This window comes from Panthera pardus, unplaced genomic scaffold, assembly GCF_024362965.1.
Source record: "Panthera pardus isolate Hobbes unplaced genomic scaffold, ASM2436296v1 HiC_scaffold_1, whole genome shotgun sequence".
Taxonomy (NCBI): Eukaryota; Metazoa; Chordata; class Mammalia; order Carnivora; family Felidae; genus Panthera; species Panthera pardus.
The window spans coordinates 49,006,662-49,030,005 of record NW_026526654.1 but is presented as its reverse complement, the minus strand read 5'-3'; the positions used below and the strand labels follow the sequence as shown (position 1 = coordinate 49,030,005).

The 23,344-nt window shown below is 36.3% G+C and overlaps 1 protein-coding gene and 1 long non-coding RNA gene across 12 annotated transcripts in view; one reads left to right on the top strand and one right to left on the bottom strand.

The window, feature by feature from the left end:
• Window positions 1-23,344, bottom strand: part of PCDH9 (protocadherin 9) — a 919,043-nt gene that overhangs the window by 748,602 nt on the left and 147,097 nt on the right. The gene's annotated exons all lie outside the window — the stretch shown is intronic.
• The window catches only part of LOC109247139 (uncharacterized), a 128,327-nt gene continuing 106,001 nt past the window's right edge, over window positions 1,019-23,344 (top strand). Inside the window, exons 1-2 of the long non-coding RNA XR_002071599.2 lie at window positions 1,019-1,134; window positions 8,492-8,585. This is a non-coding gene — a long non-coding RNA (uncharacterized LOC109247139). The remainder of the gene's footprint in view (window positions 1,135-8,491; window positions 8,586-23,344) is intronic.

Genomic DNA, 23,344 nt, shown 5'->3' with positions numbered 1-23,344 from the left:
CTTAGTTGATGGAACAACTACTACCTGTAACATTGCTGGTTGCCATGGTAGAGAGAAATAAAGAGTCTGGACAATCTTACATGAGCAATTACATGCTCCAGCCCAGCAGGAATAAACCTCACTTCTGCCCACAATTCACTGTGTACTATTCACAAGAGACCATCTAACCACAAGGGAGTCAGGAAGCATAAATATCAGAAGAAGCAGCCACCATTTATTAAGGGCCAACTAAGTGCTCAGTTTGGGGAGGTGCTTTAACTACTTTGCATAATTTTAACACATACAGTAACTCTTGTAGGTAGGTATTATTAAGGTTCCATTTGGCTTACTAAATGAAACTGAGGCTTATAGAACTTAAGCTTTCCAAAGCAAAAAAGCTATTACTATCTGACAATGGTCACCCTCCTTTCTCCATACCACACTGCTGTTTCTCCCATTAGGTCTCAGGTATTATTTAACTCTTCACCTTAAAAGCAACAATAAAATGCATGCTGCATGCATATGGCCATTTTGATGTGACTTTGTGATTTAATATAACAAAATTTTTATAAAGGATGTTAATGATATAGAGCTAAAAGATGATTTTAATCATTTTTTTACAAAAAAAGGAAAACACAACTTAAAAACATGTGAATACTCTTTGTATTCATTGCAACTCAAAAATATACAGCAGTCTCTGGATATGTTCCAAGACCCTCAGTGGATGCCTCAAACTGTGGATACTACTAAACCCTATATATACTATGTTTTGTTCCTATACATACTTACCTATGGTAAAGTTTAATTTATAAATTATTCACAGCAAGATATTAATGACAATAACTAATAATATAATAGAACAATTGTAACAATATACTATAATAAAAGTTATATGAATGTGGTATCTCTCTCTCAAAATATCTTACTGTACTGCATTCACCCTTCTTGTGGTGATGTGAGATCATAAAATATCCACCTGATGAGATGAAGTGAGGTGACTGACATAGGCATTGTGATGTGGCATTAGGCTACTACTGACCTTCTGACATGAAGTCAGAAAGAGGATCGTCTACTTCCAGGCTGCGGTTGACCACAGAAAGTGAAACCATGGATAAAGGGGGACTACGGTACTACAAATAAGTTGCAGAGCTACAGGTAATGTGATGAATCGACACGATTTTTATATGCATCAAGACCTATAGGAGAATGAAGAGAGCGCAAGAACATTTTGGCACAAATTATTCAATTAAAAAAAATATGATATGCCACTCCCTAAATTTCTCCTTTTGTCTCTTTCCTTTGCTCGGATAGTTCTCTTGGCCTTGGTTTTAACTTCAGAAAATAGTCCCATCTGGTCCCAACTGTTAAAGTGCTAGAGACCTCTGTTGAGCAGCAACTTCAAAATTGCCAAGTGTTCTAACTCCTTGATATTGGAAAACAGTAGACTGGAAAATTACAGGAGATTGGTTTCCATAGAGTCTTGTTTACAACTGTAGCTGGTAAGTAGACAGCTCCAACTCATTCTATGGCAAGTGGTTTCTCTGAAAATCTCCAGATCAAACAAAACAAAACAAAACAAAACAAACCGTGCAGCAAATTTAAAATCCTATTTATTCCTTCCTAAAGTGCTGCATTTTATAGAGGCAATCAGCCTGAGTACCAGCACAAGAGCCTAAAATATTTTCTACATTTAATATAAATATTATAAGCACAAAAATTACGTGAATGGTAATAAAATAATAAGGACTAACTATTTTTAAAAACCTAATAATCAGCGCTTTTATTGCATCAAATGCATTAAACTTCTTTGAATTGAAGCCTTTTCATCATAATGTACTAAATTAAATATCTGTTCCTTGTAGAATATGATTCTGTGAAACTAGATTAAAATCAAATCATGGACAAAATCAATTTTACTTACAATAATCCTAGCCTACTGAGATTCCAGTCTAGTAATCATAATAAACGTCTCTCCCCCCTCATGTTTTTTCCCAGTTTAGACTTTCCCAAAAGATGTAATTTGTCAACCATGCACACTTCTTAAAATGTATTTCATTAGAGTACTATGAACAGAAACAAACAGCAGGCATTCAACAACCCTTTAGGGCATTCCAAGGGGGAAAAATATATGTATGTGTATCTATATATGTGTGTATGTGCCTGTGTAAAGAGATAGATGTTTGATAGATGAATATTGATATGTATATCTGCAGAAATGGAATCCAAACAAACCTAAGGGATTACTTGATTTAAGAAAGAATGATAAATATTTAAGCTGTCTTGGGGGAATTACTCTGACATTGGATCTTGGGATTACTTCTCACATAAAACTCAGAGGATTTGGTATCTTGTCAGGAAACTGGAATGAACCATGCTTACATGATGTTAATCATGCATTTAATCATTCTTTTGTTGCAAGTCCACTATAAAATGAAAAGAAAACATGCAAGTGTTCCACCCACCCCACCCCTCCACATCTGAGCTTTTTAAAAGAGGAACAGGAGTTTAGATGTGTTCATTTAGGGGGAAAAAAAGTTTTGGGCACCTGAGTGGCTCAGTTGGTTAGCATCTGACTCTTGATTTTGGCTCAGATCATGATCTCATGGTTTGTGAGATCGAGCCCCACGTTGGGCTCTACACTGACAATGTGGAGCCTGCTGGTGATTCTCTCGCTCCCTCTCTCTCTGCCTCTCCCTGGTTCTCTCTCATACTCACTCTTTCTCATAAATAAATAATTTAAAAAGAATAAAAGTTTTTTATTCATCTAATTTTAAAATACCTGAAAACAAGTAAAATTTCACTTAAAGATATGATTATTCTTTCAGAGATGCTATTCAGTTATTTAAAATTATATTCTGGTTTCAGATAATTACTGAACTTCAACTCCAATATAACAGAAGTGAGAAAGAATTGAGTTTGGAAGCTTCCTAATCATGTCATATACATGCTAGGAATCTGAGAGCTAAAAATTCTAAAAACACCACAATGGTAAGGTTGATGATATAACTTAAAAACAAAATTTTAGTTTTGAACTTCAAAATTCCACTCATAAATATTATCTACCACCACTGCTGGTTTGGAAATAAGGAAACTATAACTCATATTTGATATGAAAATCATAAAGCCATATGGTTGTTGGGGACAGAACAGGTTTTACCACACAAGTTCAATATTCTTTCATTTGATATGAAATGAATTTTGCTCTTGTCACTCCTTTTGTTGTACTTTAATTTTATAATTAAAAAAAATTAAGGGGCACCTGGTTGGCTCAGTCAGAAGAACATGTGCTCTTGATTTATTGATCATGAGTTTGAGCCCCGTGTTAGGCACAGAGATTACTTAAAAAAATTAAGGCTATAAAATAAAGCATATATCATTTGAATACTTAGACATCAAGTTGGGAAATGAAAATCAGTATACATTTTGAAAGATTAAAATTTAGAGAAGTCATAGTTAGAAAAAAGAGTCACCTATGTTGCATGTGAAAGTACAAACTGACACAAACTATGGCTCTAAAAATCATGTTGCAGGGGCACCTGGGTGGTTCAGTCCGTTAAGCATCCGACTCTTGATTTTGGATCAAGTCATGCTCTCGTGGTTGGTTTGCAGGTTCAAGCCCCACACTGGGTTCTGTGCTGGCAGTGGAGAACCTGCTTGAGATTCCCTCTCTCTCCCCCTCTCTCTGCCCTTCCTGTGTTCTCTCTCTCTCTCTCTCAAAATAAATAAACTTTAAAAATAAAAATCATGTTATATATGTTTCTTTTCACTATGCACCTCTCCCTTAAAAAAATTATTTAAAAAAAATAAGATGTGTACTCTATGATGATGTGAGGGTTAAGGGTTGTTTCTCATATTTTCTTAAATAGAAATTATATATGTGCACATTTTTAGCCTATCAATTCAGTGGAATATTTAGGAGTCATTAAAAAGCAGTCATTATAAATTTGGGTCACTTGGTTTTCAAACCCAAAGAGAAAGTATGCTTTAACTTCAACCACATATGCAGGAGACTTCTTCTTTTTCTTATTTTTTAAGGTGATTTAATAAATAGAATAAATATTTTAAAAATTTAGGTGAACTTTTCATGCAGAAAAATCTTTTCTACACTTATTATGTTTTGACATTTATTATACTTTGACATTCTAGGGATTTTATCAGTGTCTTGCTGAAAGAATAATGGATATGGTTAACATAAAAAGATGCTACTTCTTAGTTTTCCACATTAATATAGACCTAATAATGTTATACCCGTATGACCAATTGCAATATGCCTGATTTTCCTGCAATTTGTTTGAGGTCATACAGCATTTCCCTAATTAGATAATAAGGATATGCATTTATAATGTCCCTTGATGGGGTTCAGGACATGCTATCCCCCAAAATATGACACCTTTGCATATTGAATATTTTAAGCTGAAGAAGTTTGAGAAAACAGCTGAAAACAGCAAGTTCAGTCTAACCTTACTCCACCCTTCTCTGAAATAGGTCATAAAACTCTCCCATGAGAGGTTCCCCCTCTATACCTGGAAGAACAAAGGATCCTTATCTCTGAGAACAAAGGAATGCTGGGAAGAATCAGAACAAATAGGACTTGCTAAATTTCCCCTGGTTTACTATACTTACTTTACACTCGTTGATCTCTCTTCACCACTCATACTCTTTGATATCTCTCCACTACTGTCCACTTTTCATGAGACCTAGCAGAAAAATACTCAGGCCTGTTTCTCTGGGTCTTCATTTTCTTATGAAGTCTCCCATGTCACATAAAACTTATATTAAATAAATACATGTGCTTTTGTCCTGTTAATCTGTCTTTGCCAGTTTAATTTTCAGATCCACCTAGGGACCTTAAGGGGGTGGGTGGAGGAAAACAACTTCCTCTCCTACACCTATCACCATTATACTCAGAACAGACACAGCATATCCATATTAAGTAAATGAATCTATATCCTCAGTAGCATCGTTGCCTATTAGTGGTGTTGAACTCTGCCTCTCAAAGTGATAAATGGCTAAGGCTTAAAAAACACTTAGGGCTATCATGCCTTCCAGGGTTATTTGCTGTCTTTCTTTTCCTTTTCCTTTTTTAGCCAAGAATTCCAGACAAAATCTTTTCATTCATATATCTAACAATTCTACTTTACATTGTCCCTCAATTTAATTGTGGGACACGCCTGTTAACGAGCAGAGAAACATAATTCTCAAGTTAAGTTCTAAACCAGGACTGTCCAGTAGAAGAGGTAAATCACGTATGTAATTTTAAGTATCTACAACAGTCATATCTTAAAAGTTAAAAGAAATAGGTGAAATTAATTTAATAATGCACTTCATTTTACCCAATGGATACAAAATACCATCTGTTAAACATGAAATCAATTTAAAATATTAATGAGATCCCTACAATTTTCATGTGTATACGCAATATCTTTGGAATTACTGTGCATTTTTACACTCACAGCACATCTCAGTTTGAACTAGCCACGTTTCAAGCACTGAGTTGCCACATACGGTTTATAAGTACCCTATTGGATACACAGACTTTACTAATGTAAAAGACAATTTCTCTTCCCACAGCAGCCACTCTGTAGCCATGTGATTTTGTCTCTTTTAATTTTTCTGGGGGTGAGGGGGAAGGGGGAGGAATTTTAAATTTTTTTTTTAACGTTTATTTATTTTTGAGACAGAGAGAGACAGAGCATGAATGGGGGAGGATCAGAGAGAGGGAGACACAGAATCTGAAACAGGCTCCAGGCTCTGAGCTGTCAGCACAGAGCCCGACGCGGGGCTCGAACTCACGGACCGCAAGATCATGACCTGAGCCGAAGTAGGCCGCTTAACCGACTGAGCCACCCAGGCGCCCCTGGAGGAATTTTAAAGAATAAAACAAAGCCACCAGAGTTAAAAAAAACAAAAAAAAACAAAAAAAAACAAACAATGAAACAAAAATCTGAATGTATTAACTTCTCAGGCTAGGGAATGCCTGGCAATGGAGAAGTGGGCCATGTAGGTCACTGATTTAGGGAAAGAAGTCCAGGGTTTGAGGGTTGGGCCTATACAGAACAGAGAAGGTGGGATTTTGCTCAACTTATGCTAACTAAAGATGGAAAGCTAGCTCCATGGATTGAATCGCATGTGTTAAGTCTTCTCAGGATTTAATGGCAATGATACCCAGGCAGAAAAGTTTTCAGTTACTCCCAATAAAGGTTTGTCCTCCTTAGGTCACTCAGAGCCCAGAGTTCTTTACTACTGTATTTTGGTAGAACCAGTTGTGGTGACACAGCATTCAGTTTTGATAGCTCTTAGCTCCTAGGCAAATACCTCAATAAGCAGCACATACTTGTTTACAATAGAATAACCCAAGAGAGCAATGTAAAACAAGCATACTAAATACAAAATAAGGCTAATTATTTTCCAATTTTACATAGCTTCATCACAAACAATAGTATTGATAAAATCAACATATATTTAATAAATAATACCTCATTTAAATTTTCTTTAAAAATGACTTCAAGTATTAGATAAGAGGATATTCTAGAATATGATTTTTTATGTAAGGTGTATTCATTAAAAGGTTTTTTTTTTCAAAAAGCAGTTATCAACATAAGTTAGCTTTGCATGCCACATGGTATATGCATTATACTAAGGCTATACCTTATATACGAGGATGCCTGATATGTGACCTCTATTAATGTACAGAAAAGAGAATATTTGTTGTGTTTAGAAAATTAGGAGCTACATAAGCATCTGCCTGAGCCACCCTGACACCCCAGGAGCTACATATTACATTTAATTACAATGCCTTAAAAGGTGGCCATTTTACACACGAAGAAACTGAAATTCAGCAATATTAAACAGCCTGTACCTGTTTCTACAGGTAAGTGGCAAAGACTGCATTAGAATAGGTATGTTTGATCCCAAACCTCAAACTCATTTCTGAATGGTATGTTACTTACTTTAGAGTCATTTGGCAAAAAATTGAAGCAGAAAAAAAAAAAGGAAAAACAATCTTCCAAATATTTGCCAAACTGGTGCATTTAATTCATCAACAGCTATACATGTAAGAACATCAAATATACTTTAAATCATCTCAACATGTTAGAATATGAAGGACTAATCCTATCAGAATATGTTTATGCCTTACTTTCTTGTCATCTCTTTGAATTTAAAACTTGCATCCTATCCATTTAGAAAGGTCTCTAAACTAAGCTGAGTTGCACAACGCTAAAAGCAAGACAAGAGACCCCAAATGCTTGCTTACACTAAGTCCCATGTCTCCAAACCAAGACTTAATTACAGTTTCAGCTCTCCCAGTAATGGAACCTTAAACCAATCAGCAATCACCTGATCAGCACTAGTGAGGTAATCTGCCTGACAGACCCCTGCCATCCCCTAAAGGAAAGTAAATTTGCAATAACCAACCCACTCTTTTGCCCAGTGTAACTTCCTTGTTCCTGCTCCCTCCAGCCTATAAGTTTTATTTTGCAAACTCCCCTTAGCAACTTGCTGCTACAATGGATACTGCCTGATTAGAATCAGTTCTTGCTCAGATAAACTCTTCAAAGTTTTAATATGCCTCAGTTCGTCTTTTAACAGTTCTGATGTCAGAGGAGAGAGAACCAGGGAGCCCCCCCTCCCTCCCTCCCCCCCCCCCCCCCCCCCCCCCCCCCCCCCCCCCGCACCGCGCCAAGACCCCAGGAGCAAGGAGCAAACACTGGCGCCCTGAGCTGTACCTGTTGCGCTCCGGAACTGGCTGCTTTCTTGTGGTCCCTGGAGGTGATGGGAAAGTCCCGCTTGGAGCCCAGCTCAGCAGGTTTTGCATTTCGAGCTTTCAGGTTTTACTTGAGCAATTCTTGTTCTCACCGGGTCTGACTTAAGAACAGGACAGGCTCGGACTTAGAAAGTGGGTTGGGTCCGGGGTCGAACTGAGTCCGACTTAGAAACTGGGCTTGGTCCAGGGTCAGATTGGTTCCGCGGTCACACTGGTTCCGATTAGAAAGCGGGCTGGCTCCGGGGTCGGACTGTGCCGGGCTTAGAAACCGGGCTGGGTCCAGTGTCAACTGGGTCCAGGTGCAGACCAGTTCCGACTTAGAAACCGGGCTGGGTCCAGGGTGAGACAGCGTCCAACTTAGAAACCTAAACGGGTTCAGAGTCAGACTGGTTCCGACTTAGAAACTAGGCTGGAGGGAGGGTGGGACTAGGTCTAACTCAGAAACCAGGCTAGGTCCAGGGACAGACTGGTTCTGACAGAAACCAAGCTAGGTCCAAGATTGAACTGCGTGTTACTGAAACTGGACTAGGTCCAGGGTGAAGCCGCAGGTACCTAAGTAAAATTTTGTTTTAAGGTTGAACAATCAGGTTAACCTTACCAAAGATAGTCCTAAATTACAGTGGCCACAGGGGAGAACTTTTAACCATCTTCAATAAACATTTACTGAGGTGCCCTACAGAAAAAAGGGGTCTCAGCCAAATACTCACCATTAAGGATAGAAAGAAAATTATTTTTCCCCCTTTACAGTTTCTAGTGACCAGGATGAAACCCACTGGGACAGCCCTGTCACTTTGGAGCCTGCAGACAGGATCCTGGGAAAACTAACAGAAGCCAGCAAAAGGTGAGAATTCTTACCAAAGTCAGCTCTCCCATATCTCTACTGTGGTGCCTGGTCAAGGAAAAAAGGGTAAAATTTCATGTTGTCCCTTCCTTTCCAAATTCAGATTGGCAGGCAAAAGACATTTGTATGAATTAGATCTTTGAATTGTGACTTGTTGATCCTTTCATTCCCAGGAACATCTATTGCCTTCTGGCTCCTTTTTATATCCTAATAACTTGAATTGGCAACCAATTCCCCCCAATCAGGTTGGGGACCCCCAAAATATAGCCAAACAGCAATGTGGGTTGCACCCCATTTGCAGCATGGTATGGCTGGACAGAAATGGGAATTTTAGTCCACTTGCAGCTAGGGTCCTACCGACTATTGCCTACTCTTGGGAATTGTCTAAGGCTTTCTTTCTTTTGGTTATCTTTGGGAGTGGTTGTGGATCTTGAGAGAGTAACATCCTTTGCACTGTTTTTTGGAGATAACCTCCTGCTTCCAAGGGGTTGTTCAATATGGCCAGGAATATTTACTGTTTATCCCAGCTGAAACCTGACAAGATATTTGAAAGGTTTTCAGTAACCAGAAGCTGGCCAACTTGGCAGTGGATAGTCAGAATCTAATAGTGATCTGGGAAACAAAGGCAAATGAAACATTTAATTTCATACTGTCTACAGCCCATTGACATGTCCTTGAAATAGGCAGAGTGACCTTCCACTAGGAACTTAGCTGCCTTGATGATGACACTTTGCTAACGACAGAAGGCAATCTTAGCCCAACCCTCCAGGATCCTGTAAGTCTACTTTAACATATAAAAAAATCCTTTGAAAATTTCCTTTATCTATATAACTCCCCCCCCCACCCCGCCCCCCGGCCAGATACAGGTTGGAAATCATACTCCAAGCTTATGGCCCACTGATATACATATGAAGGGTCTCATGACTGAGGTTTTACTAGACAGTAATAAAAGTCCTTTTCCTAACAGTAGCAACCCCCCCCCCCCCCCCCCCCCCCGCCAAAGTCCTGGAAACCTTGCTTCCAAAATTCCTTGGAGACTTAGGCCATCTCTGATTAAGTCACCTGTCACAACCCCAGCACAGCTCTTTCTGCCCACAGGTCCTGTCCCGTGCTTTAATAAAAATCACCTTTTTGTGCACCAAAGAGGCCTCAAGAATTTTTCATGGCAGTCACCTCTGGACACCCACCCCTATCATTCCAAAACTGCATCAGTAGGACTTACAGCCTTTTCCACTAGTTCAAATGAAACGATGTACCCAGTTTATCTTTTAACAACACAAAGCTTCCTTCCTTAAATTCTTAAACTTTCTTAACATTTTAAAGTTGGGGATGTTACTACAGCAATTTTTTATAAAAACTAGAGCTAAATAAAACCACTTGATTCACATTTAATGTTCACTTTTTAGGCATATAATAAAATGCGTTTAATTTATAATTTCATAAAACTAGTATTACTCATTATAATTGCTATATTAGTTATATTAGTAATATTCTAATGAATTTCTTCAATGACTGCAAATATCCTTTCTTTCACAAAAGATATTAATGAAGAGAATATCATATATGATAGTAGTATCTTTCTCCATCCCCCCAATTCCTCCAAAACCACAAATAAACAGAAGTGAGTTGAGGCAAGGGCAACCCTTATTTTCTGTGTTGGTGTTCAGTGGTGGAGAAAATAACAACTTAACAGAAGAAAAAATTTGAAGCACTATTCAGTTTGCAGTTGTTTTAAAAATTATTAAATATTTTGTAATTAATGACCTACAAATTATAAAAAATTCAATCGAAATCATAGGTTAATAGGATTACAACCTGCCTGAGAAAGATCAGGCCACTGGCACAAAAACAGACACTCAGATCAATGGAACAGAATAGAAAACCCAGAAATGGACCCACAAATGTACGGCCAACTAATCTTTGACAAAGCAGGAAAGAATATCCGTAGAATAGAGACAGTCTCTTTAGCAAGTGGTGCTGGGAAAACTGGACAGCGACATGCAGAAGAATGAAACTAGACCACTTTCTTACACCATACACAAAAATAAACTCAAAATGGATGAAAGACCTCAATGTAAGACAGGAAGCCATCAAAATCCTCGAGGAGAAAGCAGGCAAAAACCTCTTTGATCTTGGCTGCAGCAACTTCTTACTCAACACATCTCCAGAGGCAAGGGAAACAAAAGCAAAAATGAGTGATTGGGACCTCAGCAAAATAAAAAGCTTCTGCACAACAAAGGAAACAATCAGCAAAACTAAAAGGCAACGGACAGAATGGGAGAAAATATTTGCAAATGACATATCAGATAAAGGGTTAGTATCCAAAATCTATAAAGAACTTATCAAACTCAACACCCAAAAAACAAATAATCCAGTGAAGACATGGGCAAGATACATGAATAGACACTTCTCCAAAGAAGACATCCAGATGGTGAACTGATAACATGCAAACATGCTCAACATCACTCATCATCAGGGAAATACAAATCAAAACCACAATGAGGGGCGCCTGGTTGGTTCAGTCAGTTAAGCAACTGACTTTGGCTCAGGTCATAATATCACGGTTCATGGGTTTGAGCCCCACGTCGGGCTCTGTGCTGACAGTTTACAGCCAGGAGCCTGCTTCAGATTCTGTGTTTCCCTCTCTCTCTGTCCCTCCCTTGCTCGTTCTCTGTCTCTCTTTGTCTCTCAAAAATAAGTAAATGTTAAAAAAAAAAAAAGCACAATGAGATACCACCTCACACCTGTCAGAATGGCTAACATTAACAACTCAGGCAACAACAGATGTTGGTGAGGATACAGAGAAAGAGGAACCCTTTTGCACTGCTGGTGGGAATGAAAACTGGTGCACCCACTCTGGAAAACAGTATGGAGGTTCCTCAAAAAATTAAAAATAGAACTACCCTATGACCCAGCAATTGCACTACTAGGTATTTATCCAAGGTATGCTATTTTGAAGGGGCACATGCACCCCAACGTTTATAGCAGCACAATAGCCAAAGTATGGAAAGAGCCCAAATGTCCATCTATGGATGCATAGGAAAGAAGATGTGATATATATCTATCTATATCTATATATCTATACACACACACACACACACACACACACACACACACACACACAATGGAGTATTACTTGGCAATCAAAAAGAATGAAATCTTACCATTTGCAACTACGTGGATAGAACTAGAGGGTATTACGCTAAACAAAATTAGAGAAAGACAAACATCATATGACTTCACTCATATGAGGACTTTAAGATACAAAACAGATGAACATAAGAGAAGGGAAGCAAAAATAAAAAAAAAAAACAGGCAGGGGGACAAAACATAAGAAACTCTTAAATTTTGAGAACAAATAGAGGATTACAGGAGGGGTTGTGGGAGGGGGGATGGGCTAAATGGGTAAGGGGCATTAAAGAATCTACTCCTGAAATCATTGTTGCACTCCATGATAACTAACTTGAATGTAAATTAAAAACAAAAAAAAAAAAAAAAAAAAAAAGAAGGATCAAGCCAGTTTCAAACCTGCTTAACTTGTCCTTACTTCCCAGTCCACACTGAAAATGAGCAACTTGCTTTCTCACTAGTGCTTTTCACACTCTGTAATAGACAAGCTCCTTTCTTTCCGAATTTGCTTTTTGCAGACCACAAAACTTCTTTATGGTAAAGAAATCATTACATGTATTTACTGTGAGGAAATTTCCTCTAATTAAATTCTTCTTCTTCTATTTTTTTTTTTACCCTTATGGAGGCTAAGAATAAACAGTACTAATGGGAACAGACTTAGGCAGATTAATTGATTTAAAAAAAAAAAAAAGCCGGTGGTGCTAATTGCTCTGCTTCTCTGAAAAGTCCTAGGATTGTCAAAAGCAGGATATATTCATAGGAATATGTTGGTCATGTGAATATCATCCATCGTTCATGTTACATCAAGTAAAAGACTAAGAACCTCTTTTGACAGAGACCATTAAGCTTTCTTCCATCTCTTGTCATTCTGTGATCCAGAATGCTTCAAGAACATTCTGAGTAATTGGCAGATTCTTGACTTTTATCAAACCTGCCACTTACTATACAAAGATTAAACAAGATATAATACATTGTAAATACAAAAATGTATGTTTTAGATAAAATATGATTGCTTTCCATGTAGAGGTTTTTAATGGCTACATATTAGTACTTTGTTTTATTATGGAGTATTTACCCCTTGATTCTGTGCATATTAAAAAAAAAATGTTTAAAGGCACCAGTAACAAGACTTCCACCCGATATTAGGTGATGCCAAGCATAACTATTGTGAAGAAAAAAAGAGGTCCATTTTACCTTCACAGTTTCCGAAAAAAAAAAAAAAAAGTTCATTTAAATCTGCCAACAGGGGCACCTGGGTGGCTTAGTTGGTTAAGTGTCTGACTTTGGCTCAGGTCATGATCTCATGACTCATGAGTTCAAACCCCAAGTCAGGCTCTGTGCTAACAGCTCAGAGCCTGGAGCTTGCTTCAGATTCTCTGTCTCCCTCTCTCTCTGCCCCTCCCCCGCCCAGGCTTTGTCTGTCTGTCTGTCTGTCTCTCTCTCTCTCTCTCTCTCTCCTTCAAAAATAAAAAAAAAAAAAATCATTAAAAAAATTTAATAAATAAATAAATCTGCCAACAGATATTATGAGGTTTGTGAAATCAGTAACATTGAATGTAAACAGAAGTGGCCAGCCTTTCACTGTTAAATGTGAAAAGTATTAGCACTTTACAGTTTGCATGAAAGTTGCCTTTACTATTTTTAAACTTTTCCTCTTTAGGTTCACAATTGTTTCAGGAATCTACCTGCTGTGCTTGTTTTTAATGATTACATAGAACAAGCAAAACAACTGTTTTATATTGAGCTTTTCCTACTTCACCTAAGCACTGCAATTGCCACTGATTAAATTATGCAGAGGACGTGGAGAATCATTAGATTCAGTCTTAACGTATATTTCCTCTTTAAATTATGCATCTTAATAGCTCTCCTTTTGAGAAAAAAACCATTGTGGTCTGTAGTAGGTATTTCTAAGTATTTGTTCAGTTTAGCTCTTGAATGCAAAATTTAATAATTACATATAAATTGGTTCCTCCCCCTCCACCCCTCCCCACCTGCACCCCCTTCTGGCCACAGCGTTGACACTCAAATTATCGTTTGGGCAAAGTTAAAATGCAGATTCCTTAACCCCACTTTCCAGAGATTCTAATTCAAAAGGTCTGGAGCAGTAATCTGCATTTTTATCAAGCTCTAGGTAGTCTGGCATATATTTGACGAAATGTCATTCTAGCAAATTGAAGCAATAATCTTAACATTCAAATTTACATATTCATTCCTGTTAATTTCCCAAGCAAAAGGCATTTTCTCTTCAGAGATTTTTCTCTTTAAGGAAAATCAACTTCCCTGCCCAGCCCTCTATTCCCTGGGCATAATAGAGAAAACAAAAAGAACCAAATTATTAAATAACAATAGCATGATCTGTTTTAATAGATTAGTAATCCCATTTCTGTTTCATGCCTTGACCACTGCAGTCATTTTCTTTTAAAAAAATGAATGACCACCACCCTCCAAATCACAAAAGATGAAATATAAAAAGCAAAACTCACCAAATACTATAAAAAGCCAATGGATATTATTGTGTAATATAATGTTCAATTCTTAGAATGACAGAATTTTAAATAATAAAACTTAGTTCTAGTATTGGCAAAATCAATGGCAAGACTAATATGGTAGTATCAATCAAAGCTAAATTCATCATAATCTTTTATCCAGCAACCTTACTTGTAATAATTTTTCCTAGAAAAATAAAACACACTTATTAAAAGTGTATCAAGAAAAATTAAAACAAACTATTCAATATTAAGAGAATGCTTAAAAAGCATATGATTCAATGACCCACTATCTTGGTTAAATTACCGAAGGAAGTTACAATATGGTAATGTAATTGAGTTCCTGCTGAAAGCTATAGAGTTTTGCAGAAGGCTTGTTTCAGACAATTGAGAGATGTTCCTTTGAGCAGAATAGGAGCCACTGCTGACCTCATGATATCAATCCCATATTGTTGACAGTGGAGGTGGGGTTCTGCATGCTAGAACCAAGGAGCAGGAAGGGAATTTCTTACATAATATACTTCCAAAAAATAGTTGTGGTGTTATGTAAATATTCCAAAATTTCTAAAAAGAAGCATGTGTTCTGCTATGTAATAGTAAATAATAGAAAAATGTATCTATTAGCTAACTAGCTATCTCCCTATAGTAGTGAATATTATGGAGTAAAATTCAATATAAGAGAGTTATATCTTGAAAATCATCCAAGAGGATATTTATATCCTGAAACACCTACAGGTAGTTTCATTTATAAGGTTATCCAGGGGAAGAAAACTCATGACAAGTACTATAGAATTATTCTACTCAACTGTAAAAAATATAAAAGTCAAGCAAAATTGAGAAAAACTTGGAAAGATGTATTGCAACCTAGTGTGTCTTTAATATGTGATTTATACTGTTTGAATAAAAAGGAATTAAGAGTATAAAATTTTAGTATTAATATGTAAAAGATTATTTTGAACGAAAAAAAAAGAAGAAAGAAATGCTTTTATGGGAACTATGATTCTTAATATATATTAGTTTATTCTAACATCTGAGAACAGGAGAATCCCCTAGAACCTGATCAGACATTGTTAAACTGAGCTGCAGCCAGAATTTGGTTGTCCTAAATGTAGACATTTTTTTCAGTGCCTTGCATTGTTCCAATGAGGAATGGATCAGTTGTCCTGTATACTCCTATTTGCAATCCCTTAGTTTATTAGTGTGATAGACAAGAAAAAAAAAAAACAATGTAACTTTTTGTTTAAAATTAAGTGCTCAGAAGAAGATAGCCAAATGACACCAAGGAGTATAATCCACCTATGTGTATCATTTTCAAATTTTTAGTTCTTTCCTTTTGAAGCAGTTTGTATTGCTCAAAACTTCTCAATTTAGTACATTTGTTTCTCTTGGGGGAACAAGGTTATTGTTCTTGTGGGTGCACAAAGAGGAAGGTTATTGAATTCAGTTATGAAAGAATGAAAGAAGAGGAAAGGAACTGGGAATGTTTTGATTTTCCATAAACATAAGATAGAAATAAAAAAACCCTGACAGATGTAGCTTTATTAGTGTTGACTGGGTAAGGTACAAAAGGATTCTAGGGCCTTCCCTTCTATACTATTTTCCTTTTATTCATTTGTTTATTTTTATTTTTTAGAATTAATTTTTTTTTTTATTTTAGAGAGAGAGAACATGCTGCAAGAGGGGGAAAGGGGCAGAGAGAGAGAAAGAGAGAGAATCCCAAGCAGGCTCCCTGCTCAGTGTGGAGCCTGACATGGGGCTCGATCCCACAACCCTGGGATCATGACCCAAGCCAAAATCAAGAGTCAATTGCTCACCTGATCGAGCCACCCAGGGACCCCTCATTTCCTTTTAAATCCCTACTTTCTTATATAGTATAACATTTGAGTTAATTCAATTAATTGTTTGAAGGAAATATGTGATTTTAAAAATCTGGTTCTCCTAAGGAAGGGGAGCAGAGAACCTAGGAAGCTTTTTCAAAGTTGCTTTGCCATCTCCAGCTCTAGCTTCTCTTTTGTAACAATCCATTGTTCCTTGAGGGACTGAGAAAACACTAATGTTTTCTTTTGTACTTATGACATGCACATTTCAGAAAGTTTCCTAAAATCTCTCCATCTTTTTTCCCCTCTGGTTAAAATTCCATCACACCTTACTGTGCTATAACTCATCATATCTATTTATTTATTTCTGTACATTCTTCCATATTTTCACACACAATCTGATACACTCTCTGATTTAGATTTTTTTGAATTTTTTTTTATCATTTATTTGTTTTTGAGAGACAGAGAATGAGCAGGGAAGGGGCAGAGAGATGGAGACACAGAATCTGAAGCAGGCTCTACGCTCTGAGCTGTCAGTACAGAGCCCCTTGAGGGGCTTGAACCCACAAACTGTGAGATCATGACCTGAGCTGATAGAGGATGCTTAACCGAGTGAGCCACCCAGGTGCCCCAACTCTGATTTAAATTTTGAAATTTTCTCAACACTGTACATTGTTTTACTTACTAGCAAATAAAACACTCCATCTGAATATTTTATAATCTTTCAAATTTTTTTTATTTATTAAGAAAATAATGATTAAGTGAATGATGATACTGTGACCACTACTATTAATAAATAAAAATGCCAATACATCATGATATGCCGAAAGTGTAAGAAAATCCTATTCTACTGTGTGGAATACTGGCCAGCCCCATTATATTGGGGCCAGATTGGAGAAATTTAGAATTTAGAATTTAGAAAGAATTGACAAAAATATTGGCAAAGCAGTGATAGGAATGTAATATTAATATAATTTTCACAAACAAAAAGCTTTCACCTAAATTAAAAGTGTAAAGAAAAAAGAATAGTTAAGATATGCAAATATGTTGATTGTCCAAAGCATTCCCCTTATAACATCTATTCTCCAACCATGTCAAAAAAGAAATGATGAGTTTAGTCATTATAATGAGGGAAGAAAAACATGTTGAGCACATTCTATATGCCAAATACTGCTCTAAGTAACTTTACCTGCATTATTTTAGCTACAGATCTCTTATAGACAAGAATAAAATCAAATCTCTTATTTGAAAGAGAGGCCATAGATGGAGATTTAGCATAGTAGAGCATTTGCTTTGTGGAGATAGATAATGTTCTGTACACTTGTGAGAAGCTATGCCTTTTTGGTATGTGGATAACTGGAAACACTCATCATTCTTTGGTAAATCAAAGAGCTGTGTAATGAGGTAGTAGAAGAAATCTCATTCAATGGGAAGGACTAGTGAGCTAAGGGGAAGACAGAAGTTTAAATCAGCAAGCACTACAAAGCATAGGTGCCATTAACAGGCAAACTAGCGAGGCTGTGGGAGCACAGAGTGGTAACACAGGAACCAGTGGTATACCCTTTCAGTCAGGAAGGATTTCTCAGCTGAAGTGCTTTTTAAACCAAGAGCAAAACTATGAGGGAGGGAAATAGTGTTCTTGACAAATGAATCCACATCTCCAAAGTCTTCTTTAGTTTCCATGAAAACTATTAATAGAACTGATCATAAAACTTCATGAAACAAAGCTGCTTTTCCAAAAACTAAAGAGAAATGATACTACATCTTATTCAAGACTGATCACCAGCTACACTCAATGTATGTACATTATAGAGTTTAATTTTCCTATTCAAAGTAACATAAGATGTGTTTATTACCATTGCTCCAACCTCTGAGAAGTAAATGTGCACAAAAATGACAGGGTTGCTGTGTTTAATGACTGATTATGTCTGATTAATATATCCAGAATCTGAATTCTTCCCACCACCTTCATTGCTAAACATGTCTTGCCCAGTAATAGAAGAGCCTTCAATGAGATTGTCCTATTCCTGAAATCGCTCTCCTGTGGTCTGTTCTCAAAAGAATAAGCAGAATAAAGACCAAAGTGAGATCGTGTCACTGCTCTGCTCAAAAATATCAACAACCTTTAATTTTATGTCATGCCCTAAAAGATACCTGCTCCCACCCCATAATCATCATCACTCATCAGTCTCTGCCATTGTTTCCCACTACTCTCCGTCACTCTCTTTTCTCCAATCTCTCTGGCTCCCTTGCTATTTATTCAATGTGATAGAAATGCTCTTACCTCAAGGCCTTTGCCCTTGTTACTTTTCTTCTACCCCTCCCTTTGCTTCAGATACCCATTTGCCTGCATCCTCAGCTATTTCTGTGTTTGTTTTTCAACTGTCATTTTAATGAGGTGTCCCTGATCACTATTTTTTTTATTTAAAAATTTTTTTTAACGTTTTATTTATTTTTGAGACAGAGAGAGACAGAGCATGAACGGAGGAGGGGCAGAGAGAGAGGGAGACACAGAATCAGAAGCAGTCTCCAGGCTCTGAGCCATCAGCCCAGAGCCCGACGCGGGGCTCGAACTCACGGACCGCGAGATCGTGACCTGAGCTGAAGTCAGACGCTTAACCGACTGAGCCACCCAGGCGCCCCCCTGATCACTATTTTTAAAGAACAACTAATCTCACCTCTCTGGTACTTCTTATTCTTCAGCACTCTCTGCTTGATTTTTCTCCTAGTACTTATGACCACTTGATAAAAATCTTACTTTTATTTTCGGTCTCATCCCTCACGGATATAAACCATTTGTAAAGGGATTTTTGTTTGTTCTCTGCCAGATCTCTGGTGTCTATTATAGTATTTGGAACATAGTAGATACTCAGTAAATATTTTTGAATGAGTAAATGGATGACACTGACATTCTTTGACAGATTTAGATTTAAATTCAGAATCACTTTTCTTCCCCCCATTTTTTCCTACTCGTTATCTCTCCCTAAGTCTTTGATTCTTTTGTCAACAAGTTTCTTTGATATTGCATTTCACTCACAGCTATTAACTTTTAATATTAATATTTAGGGCATCATTGTTTTCCCAGTGGAATTACTATAACACATACTGTACATGTTTGTGCAGTCAACCTACCCACCTTTAAAAATGCACTATGTGTATATTAATTTAGATATAGTTCCAAATGCTAATTCTTTCTAAATGATAGTTCTATAGAAATGCCTAAAACTTTCCACTTTCTTTCCATTAGATAAAATACACATTCCAAAGCATGACATTTCAGGCCCCTAAGGATGTAGCTCCTTACCTGTTATATTCTCTATGTTCCTGATAACAAAACTACTTGACTTTCCTCCAAGTGGCTGTGATATCAATGGACATCAGCACCCAGATCTCCTTCACACTTTTATAGGAGCCACAGTTGGGCGTAACCTTTAGTAGCTGCCCATTGACACAGAAGCCATGGTTCCTAGGGCTGCTTCCTACCAAAGGCTCACATGGCAGAGGGACTAGCGCCAGTGCCGAGGCTCCTAGCTGCCCTATTAGCCTGGCCACATTTTTCTCAGACCTGCACGGAGTTCTGAGTCTCTCCTACCCAACCTCCCTTACCTACTCACCTTTCACAGATTTGAGAACATGAATTGGTCTGTAGGTTTTGTCTTCTCCAGCCCCCTCCTCTTTATCCTTCAATAAATCTCTTGTAGATCTTTTCTGATCTTGTTGCCTGCTTCTCTTGGAAAATTAGGATGTGATTCACTGATGATCAAAAATGGTAATGTTTTTCAGCCAGTCTTTGCTCTTCCTACAATGCCTTCCTTCTCTTTCTACTGGTCTAAATCTTAACTTGTCCATAAGATGGCAAACTCAAGGGCTATAACTGTGCCTCATATATACCCCCTGCTCTGTAATCTTTCCAATTGTGAACTTCTTTAAAAAAATCTTTTATTAAAGCTTTTCCTGTGCAATATCTTATCCTCCCATTGAATTTCAAGCCTCTTGATGGCAGGAACCATGTCTTATTTATCTTCATATAATGTAAACACAGCACCTTGGAAGTTCTAGAAATTCAATATGTATTTGATGAATTCGATTGCCGAAGGTTCTTTATTAGAAGGGAGTGAGGCTAGTATATCAAAATAAAGTATTATTTATGATCTAGAGCCCCTCTTCACATTTACATCTAAATCTTTCATAACATTCCAATAAATCAGAAAGCAATTCTCTATTACAGTTCTGCAGTAGCCAATCTGGATATGGTCCACATATAAGAAACTAAGAAAATATCACTTTACAATAGTGGACAAAGTCCAAGGCTCATGAGTGGTTAACAAAGTCTATGTGTAAGTAGTATAATTACCATCTCCTAAAATATGTTAGATAAACATTAAGGATCAGCGTAAGGGGACCTGGAATTAAGGATTTTGGAAGAGTACAAAAGGCAAAGTAATTAAGATACATTTATCATGTAGGAAAGAAAAGGTGTAGTAAAAAATTATAATACTAAAAAAAGGATAATATTCAGAAATCTAATCCTGTTTATCACTTAAAATATGATGAAATGTATGAAACATAAAATAGTTTCTAAATGTGTTATCTTAAATGGGAAAAGAAACACTTTCTTGGTAAAAAAAAATTACACTAATTTAAAATATGATTTTATCATTCCTAAATCATTGTCAAAGCCCTCAAAATTTTAACTAAGTACCCAATAAACTGTAATAAATATTTTATTCCTGTTCATATATTTCACATAGACTTCAGAACACCAACTTTGGGATTTTAGTGGAAAGTGTGTAAAAAAGCTATTTGAAATCAAAACTTTCAAAATCAATTCTAATGGACATATGGCTACATTAGCAACTTTTTTTGCCTAGTAGTCAATGTTTAAAGGTCCCTATTTATGCACTACTCTGGCCATTTATTAAACTATATTTCTATGAAGTGTTAGTTTTCAGTCTAATCCCGTTGTCATGTAACTGTGACCACTTTTTGCATTAAGAAGAATTAGCAAATCAAAATCAATAAAACAATTCAGGATTTCAGAAGGAATTAGAAAATAAAAGCAAATTATTAATATTTAGGCAAACAGCTTTGAAATCCACTGCCCAATGTTAACAGCCTATTAGGCTATACTCAGTGCTGAGTGGATAACAGAAGTTTCCACAAAAGCATAACCTGTGAATTAAAGTCCATTTGTGGAGAATATTTATTTATATTAGGTATGATACATGTATCACTACATAATAAACACATGAAATTATTTGTGTGTGATCTTATTATAAAATCTAGTGGAATAAATTTCATTAGTTTGCAAAAAGTACAGTAACTTTTTGATTAGCAAACCATTAAAACATTGTCAATCAATCTAACTTAACGTGCAGTGTTCTTATATTAAGGTAGTAGTGATGGTAAAAGAAATCTCTGATTTCATTTTGGAAAAAAAATACCCATACCTAATTGTCCTATAGTTTAAACCTTGTTCAGTTTATTATGCTGGGAATAGCAACACTGACACAAAATGACAAGGATATAGAGAACATCAGTAATTCAAGAATGAATCATGTGTAATAAATGGTTATTTGTGGTGATAATACTTTAAGCAATGTGATGATTTCTGTTTGTGTTGTTTTGTTGTGCATTTAAGCAAGTACCATCTGTGGTTAATGACAGTCTCATAGAACAGGATGTTGTTTTATATGATTAATTTTGGGGTATGTTGAAACTCTACAAATGTAATCTGTATTCACTTCCCTGCACTGCGAATCTTCTGTTTTTAAAATGGCAAAATCCTGTCATACCTTTAGTATTAAAGTTATTATTCATATCTGAAATGTAATATTTCTACTCTACTTAATAGTTTCCTAGAGGCTGACTGGAACTAGAAGTTTATCTATTTTACTTTATCACATTTCTCTTAACTTTTCTTTTAATCAGTGATCCTGTTTGGCCTATAATTTAGGTCATGTACACTCACGAATTTTGCTTAATTTTGCTTAACACTTCTCTGAGTTGTGGCTTAATTTTTAAATAAAACTTCACCAATAATTTCATCTTTTTAGGCTCTACTATCCCTTAATTTAGACTTCCCATTTTTTTCTCAGAATTTGGGGAAAAATTATCTAGTTAGAAGTCCATATTTACAAATGGTACGTTTTATCATTCTCATGTCTGTGTTGCTTCTTCTGAAACAATCACAACTATATATTCTCAGAGCTATGCCCATTTGCAAATTCCTAAATATACAAACCAAATAATTTTACAGTGCTATGTTTACATAAAATTTCCCAGAAAACTTCTGAAATTCTACCTTTTCAGACTTGATTTCTACTTGTTCTTTTGTTAAATGAAAACTCAAGTCTAAAAAAATACTACAATGTCTCTGGAGCTTTCCAATGTACCAAGTAATTATTCAAATTAGATTATAAAGCTAAAATAAAATTAATGACAATGATCTTGAATCCTGGTTAACCAGGAGAAAGGTTTTCTTTTTTTAGCTGGATAAGATTAAAGATAATAACTGTATAAAAAGTACAGTTAATCTCTATGAATTGAAAATATATTCTGCATCTCATACAACAGAATATACAGATTAATAATTTATGTTTTATTAATATGCATGTATTACCTCTGTTGAATTCCATTTTATAAAGTTTTGCATAATTAATGTGGTATTTTAATCATGTTACAATAACAGAAGTCAGTCTGGAAACATAACTGGGTTAGGCACATTTAGTGATGTCTAGTGGGAAGCATTCTTATATCAGCCTTAAATAACTAATTAGAGAGAGCAACAAAAAATGTGTCACTAGCATTATTAAGAAAAGAGGGTCTATATATTAATTTAAAATATCAACCTACAACTGGGAAAAGGAAATTGTGACTGTTTAAAATAATGTATATACAGAGAATATCAGGAAACTAATCAGTGGCTTCTCATTAGTAAGTATCATTATGAGACATCATGAGCCCAATATAGTTTTTTTGTCTTTTTAAATCAAGAGTGTTGTTCATCTAGTAATAAGAAAAAAAGTTGACAAGGAAGTGGTCAGCAGAAAAATGAGCACAAAGATCTCCCTAAGTGAACATGTCAGAGATATATACATCATGTTAGTTCAAGACACTCTGAGGGTTGGATCCACACAACACCAAAGAAGCTCTTTTGAAACCTGCCCTTATGAGATTCCAAATATAAACGTGGCATAACTCAATTTATTACCGTGCCTTGGGAACACTCATTTTGAAACAGGTTGACAATCTAGTTTAAACGGTAATTTTAGTCTGTTTTAATTTCCTAGCCCATACAAACTCCATCTAAATGTAGGACCTCTAT